Here is a 9,102-nt window from a genome sequence, read left to right on the forward strand (position 1 = left end):
TACAAAAAACCTTTTTTGTCCATGTTTGGGAAATTCTACTAGTTCAACCCCAACAGCTTGAATTTTATAAGAAACAAATTTCTTCCCCACATGTTTTAAAAATGGATATGCGTGCTTGATACAAGTTAAAGATGAAAATCACCTATGGATCCAAACCTTTTAAAGAGAATAACAAACACTCATTAAATTCTCTAGTGAACGTGCGGCGGGATATTTACAAGAGTCAAACAAGCCATTATTTTTTCTATTTACAAAAATTTGACCTAACAATCATAGATGATTGTAAAGTGATTTATCTTGCGTAACGGGCTATAGTACCCTAAGAAATAGCTTACGGATTGGGAGTCAACACTCAGTTTAAAATCCCCCGCCTCCCCCTTTTCCTGACGATTGTAAAACGTTGTATATAATAACTGAAAAGAGCTTACAATCCCTAAAAATTACAGACACTCATTGGAATTATCTCTCTGTACATTTGTGCATTGTGCATTTGCATATTAGATGTAATGTTTTTTCTTAAATCAAAACTTTGAGTTTTCGCTATCCCTTCTTCCCGTAAACCTAAAAGGCAAAAAGATCACAACAAAATGAAAATTTTAGAGTTAATGTATGGAAAAAATTTAAAAAAATAACAAATGTAAGTAAAAAAAATTTATTCACAAACCACAAATGAACACAAAAGTTTTGTTGTCAAGGTTTGGGAAACTCCACTAGTTCAACCTTAATAGCTTGGAGTTTTATAAGAAAGAAAATTCTTCCACACATGCTTTGCAAATGGATATGCATGCTTGAAACATGTTAAAGACGAAAATCACCTATGGATCCAAAGCTTTTAAAGAGTATAAAAAATGCACATTAAATTCGCATATGAACGTGCGATGGGATATTTACCAGAGTCAAACAGGCCATTATTATGCCCATTAACAAAAAGTTGACCTAACAATCATAGATGATTGTAAAGTGATTTATCTTGCTGAACGGGATATATTACCCTAAGAAATATCTTATGGATTGGGAGTCAACACTCAGTTAAAAATCCCCTGCCTCCCCTTTTTCCTGACGATAGCAAAACCGGATTTATAAAAACTAAAAAAAGCTTACAATCCCAAAAAATTACATACACTCTTTGGAATTATCTCTCTCTACATTTTTGGATTGTGCATTTCCATTTTAAATGTACTCTTTTTTCTTAAATAAAAAACTTAGAGTTTTCGCTCTCTCTTCATCTCATAAACCATAAAGGCAAATAAATCACAAAAAAAAGAAAAATTTAGAGTTTATGTATGGAAAAAAATTTAAAAAATAACAAATGTAAGTAAAGAAAATTTATTCACACACCACAAATGAACAAAAAAAATTTGTTGTCCAAGTTTGGGAAATTCCACTAGTTCAACCCTAACAGCTTGGAATTTTATAAGAAAGAGATTTCTTCCATACATGCTTTAAAAATGGATATACCTGCTTGTAACTTGTTAAAGATGCAAGTCCCCTACAGATCCAAACCTTTTAAAGAGAATAACAAACTCTGGTAAAAATTTCAAGTGACGTGCGGTCGGATATTTACCCGAGTCAAACAAGCCATTATTTTACCCATTTACAAAAATCTGACCTAACAATCATAGATTATTGTAAAGTGATTTATCATGTGTAAAGGGCTATATTACCCTAAAAAATTTCTTATGGATTGGCAGTGAACACTCAGTTAAAAATCCCTCGTCTCCGCCTTTTCTAGACGATTGCACAACCCGATATATAAAAACTAAAAAGAGCTTACAATCCCTAAAAATTACAGACACTCAATGGAATTATCTCTCTCTACATTTGTGCAATGTGCATTTCCATTTTAAATGTAATCTTTTTTCTTAAATCAGAACTTTGAGTTTTCACTCTCCCTTCTTCCCGTAAACCTAAAAGGCGAAAAGATCACAACAAAATGATAATTTTTGAGTTCCTGTATGGAAAAAATTTAAAACAATAACAAATGTAAGAAAAAAAATTTATTCACACACCACAAATGAACGCAAAAGTTTTGTTGTCAAGGTTTGGGAAATTCCACTAGTTCAACCTTAATAGCTTGGAGTTTTATAAGAAAGAGATTTCTTCCACACATGCTTTAAAAATGGATATGCAAGCTTGAAACAAGTTAATGATCCAAATCACCTATGGATCCAAACCTTTTAAAGAGAATAACAAACGCTCATTAAATTCTCAAGTGAACGTGGAGTGGGATACTTACCCGAGTCAAACAAGCCATTATTTTGCCCATTTACAAAAGGTTGACCTAACAATCATAGATGATTGTAATGTGATTTATCTTGCTTAACGGGCTATATTACCCTAAGAAATGGCTTATGGATTGCGAGTCAACACTCAGTTAAAAATCCCCCGTCACCCCCTTTTCCCGACGATCGCAAAACCTGACATATAAAAACTAAAAACAGCTTACAATCCCTAAAAATTACATACACTCCTTGGAATTATCTCTCTCTACATTTCTGGATTGTGCATTTCTATTTTAGATGTACTCTATTTTCTTAAATCAAAACTTTGAGTTTTCGCTCTCCCTTCTTCCCGTAAACCTAAAGGGCAAAAAGATCACAACAAAATGAAAATTTTAGAGTTAATGTATGGAAAAAATTTAAAATAATAACAAATGTAAGTAAAAAAAATTTATTCACAAACCACAAATGAACACAAAAGTTTTGTTGTCAAGGTTTGGGAAACTCCACTAGTTCAACCTTAATAGCTTGGAGTTTTATAAGAAAGAAAATTCTTCCACACATGCTTTGCAAATGGATATGCATGCTTGAAACATGTTAAAGACGAAAATCACCTATGGATCCAAAGCTTTTAAAGAGTATAAAAAATGCTCATTAAATTCGCAAGTGAACGTGCGGTGGGATATTTACCAGAGTCAAACAGGCCATTATTATGCCCATTAACAAAAAGTTGACCTAACAATCATAGATGATTGTAAAGTGATTTATTTTGCTGAACGGGATATATTACCCTAAGAAATATCATATGGATTGGGAGTCAACACTCAGTTAAATATCCCCTGCCTCCCCTTTTTCCCGACGAAAGCGAAACTTGATTTATAAAAACTAAAAACAGCTTACAATCCCAAAAAATTACATACACTCTTTGGAATTATCTCTCTCTACATTTTTGGATTGTGCATTTCCATTTTAGATGTACTCTTTTTTCTTAAATAAAAAACTTTGAGTTTTCGCTCTCTCTTCATCTCATAAACCATAAAGGCAAATAAATCACAACAAAATGAAAAATTTAGAGTTTATGTATGGAAAAAAAATTAAAAAATAACAAATGTAAGTAAAGAAAATTTATTCACACACCACAAATGAACAAAAAAAATTTGTTGTCCAAGTTTGGGAAATTCCACTAGTTCAACCCTATCAACTCGGAATTTTATAAGAAAGAGATTTGTTCCATACATGCTTTAAAAATGGAAATACCTGCTTGTAACTTGTTAAAGATGCAAATCACCTACGGATCCAAACCTTTTAAAGAGAATAACAAACGCTGGTTAAATTCTCAAGTGAACCTGTGGTGGGATATTTACCCGAGTCAAACAAGCCATTATTTAACCCATTTACAAAAAGTTGACCTAACAATCATAGATTATTGTAAAGTGATTTATCATGTAAGGGCTATATTACCCTAAAAAATTGCTTATGGATTGGGAGTGAACACTCAGTTAAAAATCCCTCGTCTCCCCCTTTTCTAGATGATTGCACAACCTGATATATAAAAACTAAAAAGAGCTTACAATCCCAAAAAATTACAGACACAATGGAATTATCTCTCTCTACATTTGTGCAATGTGCATTTCAATTTTAGATGTAATCTTTTTTCTTAAATCAGAACTTTGATTTTTCACTCTCCCTTCTTGCCGTAAACCTAAAAGGCAAAAAGATCACAACAAAATGATACTTTTTGAGTTCACGTATGGAAAAAATTTAAAACAATAACAAATGTAAGAAAAAAAATTTATTAACACACCACAAATGAACGCAAAAGTTTTGTGGTCAAGGTTTGGGAAATTCCACTAGTTCAACCTTAATAGCTTGGAGTTTTATAAGAAAGAGATTTCTTCCACACATGCTTTAAAAATGGATATGCAAGCTTGAAACAAGTTAAAGATCCAAATCACCTATGGATCCAAACCGTTTAAAGAGAATAACAAACGCTCATTAAATTCTCAAGTGAACGTGCGGTGGGATACTTACCTGAGTCAAATAAGCCATTATTTTGCCCATTTACAAAAGGTTGACCTAACAATCGTAGATGATTGTAATGTGATTTATCTTGCTTAATGGGCTATATTACCCTAAGAAATGGCTTATGGATTGGGAGTCAACACTAAGTTAAAAATCCCCTGTCTCCCCCTTTTCCCGACGATCACAAAACCTGATATATAAAAACTAAAAACAACTTACAATCCCTAAAATTTACATACACTCCTTGGAAATATCTCTATCTACATTTGTGGATTGTGAATTTCTATTTTAGATGTACTCTATTTTCTTAAATAAAAACTCTGAGTGTTCGCTCTCTCTTCATCCCGTAAACAAAAATGGCAAATTGATCACAACAAAATGAAAATTTTAGAGTTTATGTATGGAAAAAATTTAAAACAATAACAAATGTACGTAAATAAAATTTATTCACACACCACAAATGAACACAAAAGTTTTGTATTCCAAGTTTGGGAAATTCCAGTAGTTCAACCCTAACAGCTTCGAATTTTATCAGAAAGAGATTTCTTCCGCTTATGCTTTTAAAATGGATATGCATTCTTGAAACATGTTAAAGATTCAAATCACATATGGATCCAAACCTTTTAAAGAGAATAAAAAACACTGAGTAAATTCTCAAGTGAACGTGCGGTGAGATATTTACCTGAGTCAAACAAACCATTATTTTGCCCATTTACAAAAAGCTGACATAACAATCATAGATGATTATAATGTGATTTATCGTGCGTAACGAGGAATAGTACCCTAAGAAATAGCTTATGGATTGGGAGTCAACACTCAGTTAAAAATCCCCCGCCTCCATCTTTTCCCGACGATTGCAACTAGATATAAAAACTTAAAAGAGCTTAAAATCCCTAAAAATTACAGACACTGTTTCGAATTATCTCGCTCTACATTTGTGCATTGTGCATTTCCATTTTAGATATACTCTTTTCTCTTAAATCAAAACTTTGAGTTTTCACTCTCCCTTTATCCCGTAAACCAGAAAGGCAAATAGATGCAACAAAATGAAAATTTTAGAGTTTATGTATGGAAAAAATTTAAAACAATAACAAATGTAAGTAAAGAAAATTTATTCACACACCACAATTGAACACAAAAGTTTTGTTGTCCAAGTTTTGGAAATTCCACTAGTTCAATGGTAAGTGATTGCAATTTTATATGAAAGAGATTTCTTCACTTATGCTTACAAAATGCATATGCATGCTCGAAATATGTTAAATATGCAAATCACCTATGGATCCAAACCTTTTAAAGAGAATAACAAACGCTCGTTAAATTCTCAAGTGAATGTGTGGTGGGATATTTACCCGAGTCAAACAAGCCATTATATGGCCCATTTACAAAAAGTTGACCTAACAATCATAGATGATTGTAATGTGATTTGTCTTGCTTAACGGGCAGTATTACCATAAGAAATGGCTTATGCATTGGGAGTCAACACTCAGTTAAAAATCCCCCGTCTCCCCCTTTTTCCCGACAATTGCAAAACTTGATATATAAAAACTAAAAAGAGCTTAAAATTCCTAAAAATTACATACACTCTTTGGAATTATCTCTCTCTACATTTGTGAATTGTGCATTTCCATTTTAGACGTACTCTATTTTCTTAAATCAAAACTTTGAGTTTTCGCTGTCCCTTCATCCCGTAAACCAAAAAGGCAAATAGATCACAACAAAATGAAAATTTTAGAGTTTATGTATGGAAAAAATTTAAAACATTAACAAATGTAAGTAAATAAAATTTATTCACACACCCCAAATGAACACAAAAGTTTTGTTGTCCAAGTTTGGGAAATTCCACTAGTTCAACCCTAACAACTTGGAATTTTATAAGAAAGAGATTTCTTCCACTCATGCTTTAAAAATGGATATGCATGCATGTAACATGTTAAAGATGGAAATCACCTACGAATCCAAACCTTTTAAAGAAAATAACAAACGCTCATTAATCTCTCAAGTGAATGTGCGGTGGGATATTTACCCGAGTCAAACAAACCATTATTTTGCCCATTTACAAAAAGCTGACCTAAAAATCATAGATGATTGTAATGTGATTTATCTTGCTTAACGGGCTATAGTACCCTAAGAAATGGCTTATGGTTTTGGAGTCAACACTCAGTTAAAAATCCCCCGTCTCCCCCTTTTCTCGAAGATTGCAAAACCTGATATATAAAAACTAAAAGAGCTTACAATCCCTAAAAATTACATACACTCTTTGGAATTATCTCTTTCTACATTTGTGGATTGTGCATTTCCATTTTAGATGTACTCTGTTTTCTTTAATCAAAACTTTGAGTTTTTGCTCTCCCTTCATCCCGTAAACCAAAAAGGCAAATAGATCACAAAAAAATGAAAATTTTAGAGCTCATGTATGGAAAAATTTAAAACTATAAAAAATGTAAGTAAAGAAAATTTATTCACACATCACAAATGAACACAAAAGTTTTGTTGTCCAAGTTTGGGAAATTCCACTAGTTCAACCGTAACAGCTTGGAATTTTATAAGAAAGAGATTTCTTCCACTCATGCTTTAAAAATGGATATGCATGCATGTAACAGGTTAAAGATGGAAATCACCTACGAATCCAAACCTTTTAAAGAGAATAATAAATACTCATTAAATTCTCAAGTGAATGTGCGGTGGGATATTTACCCGAGTTAAATAAACCATTATTTTGCCCATTTACAAAAAGCTGACCTAACAATCATAGATGATAGTAAAGTGATTTATCATGCGTAATGGGCTATAGTACCCTAAGAAATAGCTTGTGGATTGGGAGTCAACATTCAGTTAAATATCCCCTGCCTCCGCCTTTTCCCAACCATTTCAAAAGCATATATATAAAAATTAAAAAGATCTTACAATCCCTAAAAATTACAGACACTCTTTCGAATTATCTCTCTCTACATTTCTGCATTGTACATTTCCATTTTAGATGTAATCTTTTTTCTTAAATCAAAACTTTGAGTTTTCGCTCTCCCTTTATCCCGTAAATGAAAATTTTAGAGCTTAAGTATGAAATAAATTTTAAAAAATAACAAATGTAAGTAAAGAAAATTTATTCACACCCCACAAATGTACAAAAAAGTTTAATTGTCCAAGTTTGGGAAATTCCACTAGTTCAACCCTAAAAGCTTGGAATTGTATAAGAAAGAGATTTCTTCCAGACATGTTTTAAAAATGGATATACATGCCTGAAACAAGTTAAAGATGCAAATCACCTATAGATCCAAACCTTTTAAAGAGAATAACAAACGCTCATTAAATTCTAGAGTGAATATGCGGTGGAATATTTTCCAGAGTCAAACAAGCCATTATTTTGCCCATTTAAAAAAATTTGACCTTACAATCATAGATGATTGTAAAGTGATTTATCTTGAGTAACGGGCTATAGTACCCTAAGAAATAGCTTACGGATTGGGAGTCAACACTCAGTTAAAAATCCCCCGCCTCCCCCTTTTCCTGACGTTTCCAAAGCCTTATTTATAATAACTAAAAAGAGCTTACAATCCCTAAAAATTACAGACACTCATTGGAATTATCTCTCTCTACATTTGTGCAATGTGCATTTCCATTTTAGATGTAATCTTTTTTCTTAAATCAAAACGTTGAGTTTTCGCTCTCCCTTCTTCTCGTAAACCTAAAAGTCAAAAATATCACAAAAAAATTAAAATTTTAGAGTTAATGTATGGAAAAAATTTAAAACAATAACAAATGTAAGTAAAGAAAATTTATTCACAAACCACAAAAGAACACAAAAGTTTTGTTGTCAAGGTTTGGGAAATTCCACTAGTTCAACCTTAATAGCTTGGAGTTTTATAAGAAAGAGATTTCTTCCACACATGCTTTAAAAATAGATAGGCATGATTGAAACATGTTAAAGATTCAAATCACCTATGGATCCAAAGCTTTTCAGGAGAATAAAAAATGATCATTAAATTCTCGAGTGAACGTGCTGTGGGATATTTACCAGAGTCAAAGAGGCCATTATTTTTCCCATTTACAAAAAGTTGACCTAACAATCATAGATGATTTTAAAGTGATTTATCTTGCTTAATGGGATATATTACCCTAAGAAATGGGTTATGGATTAGGAGTCAACACTCAGTTAAAAATCCTCGGCCTCCCTTTTTCTCGACTATTGCAAAACATGATTTATAAAAACTAAAAGGAGCTTACAATCCATAAAAATTACATACACTCTTTGGAATTATCTCTCTCTACATTTGTGGATTGTGCATTTCTGTTTTAGATGTACTCTTTTTTCTTAAATCAAAACATTGAGTTTTCGCTCTCTCTTCATCCCGTAAACCATAAAGGCAAATAGATCACAACATAATGAAAATTTTAGAGTTTATGTATGGAATTTTTTAAAAAAATAACAAATGCACATAAAGAAAATTTATTCACACACCACAAATGAACACAAAAGTTTTGTTGTCCAAGTTTGGGAAATTCCACTAGTTCAACCCTAACAGCTTGGAATTTTATAAGAAAGAGATTTCTTCCACATATGCTTTAAAAATGAATATGCATGCTTGAAACATGTTAAAGATGCAAATCACCTATGGATCCAAACCTTTTAAGGAGAATAAGAAACGCTCATTAAATTCTCAAGTGAACGTGCGGTGGGATATTTATCGGAGTCAAACAAGCCATTATATTGCCCATTTACAAAAAGTTCACCTAACAATCATAGATGATTGTAAAGTGATTTATCGTAATGGGCTATATTAACCTAAAAAATGGCTTATGGATTGGGAGCCAACACTTAGTTAAAAATCCCCCGCGTCCCCCTTTTCTCAACAATTGGAAAACC

Source organism: Aristolochia californica, unplaced genomic scaffold (genome assembly GCF_029961685.1).
Source record: "Aristolochia californica isolate CCGP_79_NKW_82.1479 unplaced genomic scaffold, dmAriCali1.0.hap1 SCAF_1, whole genome shotgun sequence".
NCBI classification, from domain to species: Eukaryota; Viridiplantae; Streptophyta; class Magnoliopsida; order Piperales; family Aristolochiaceae; genus Aristolochia; species Aristolochia californica.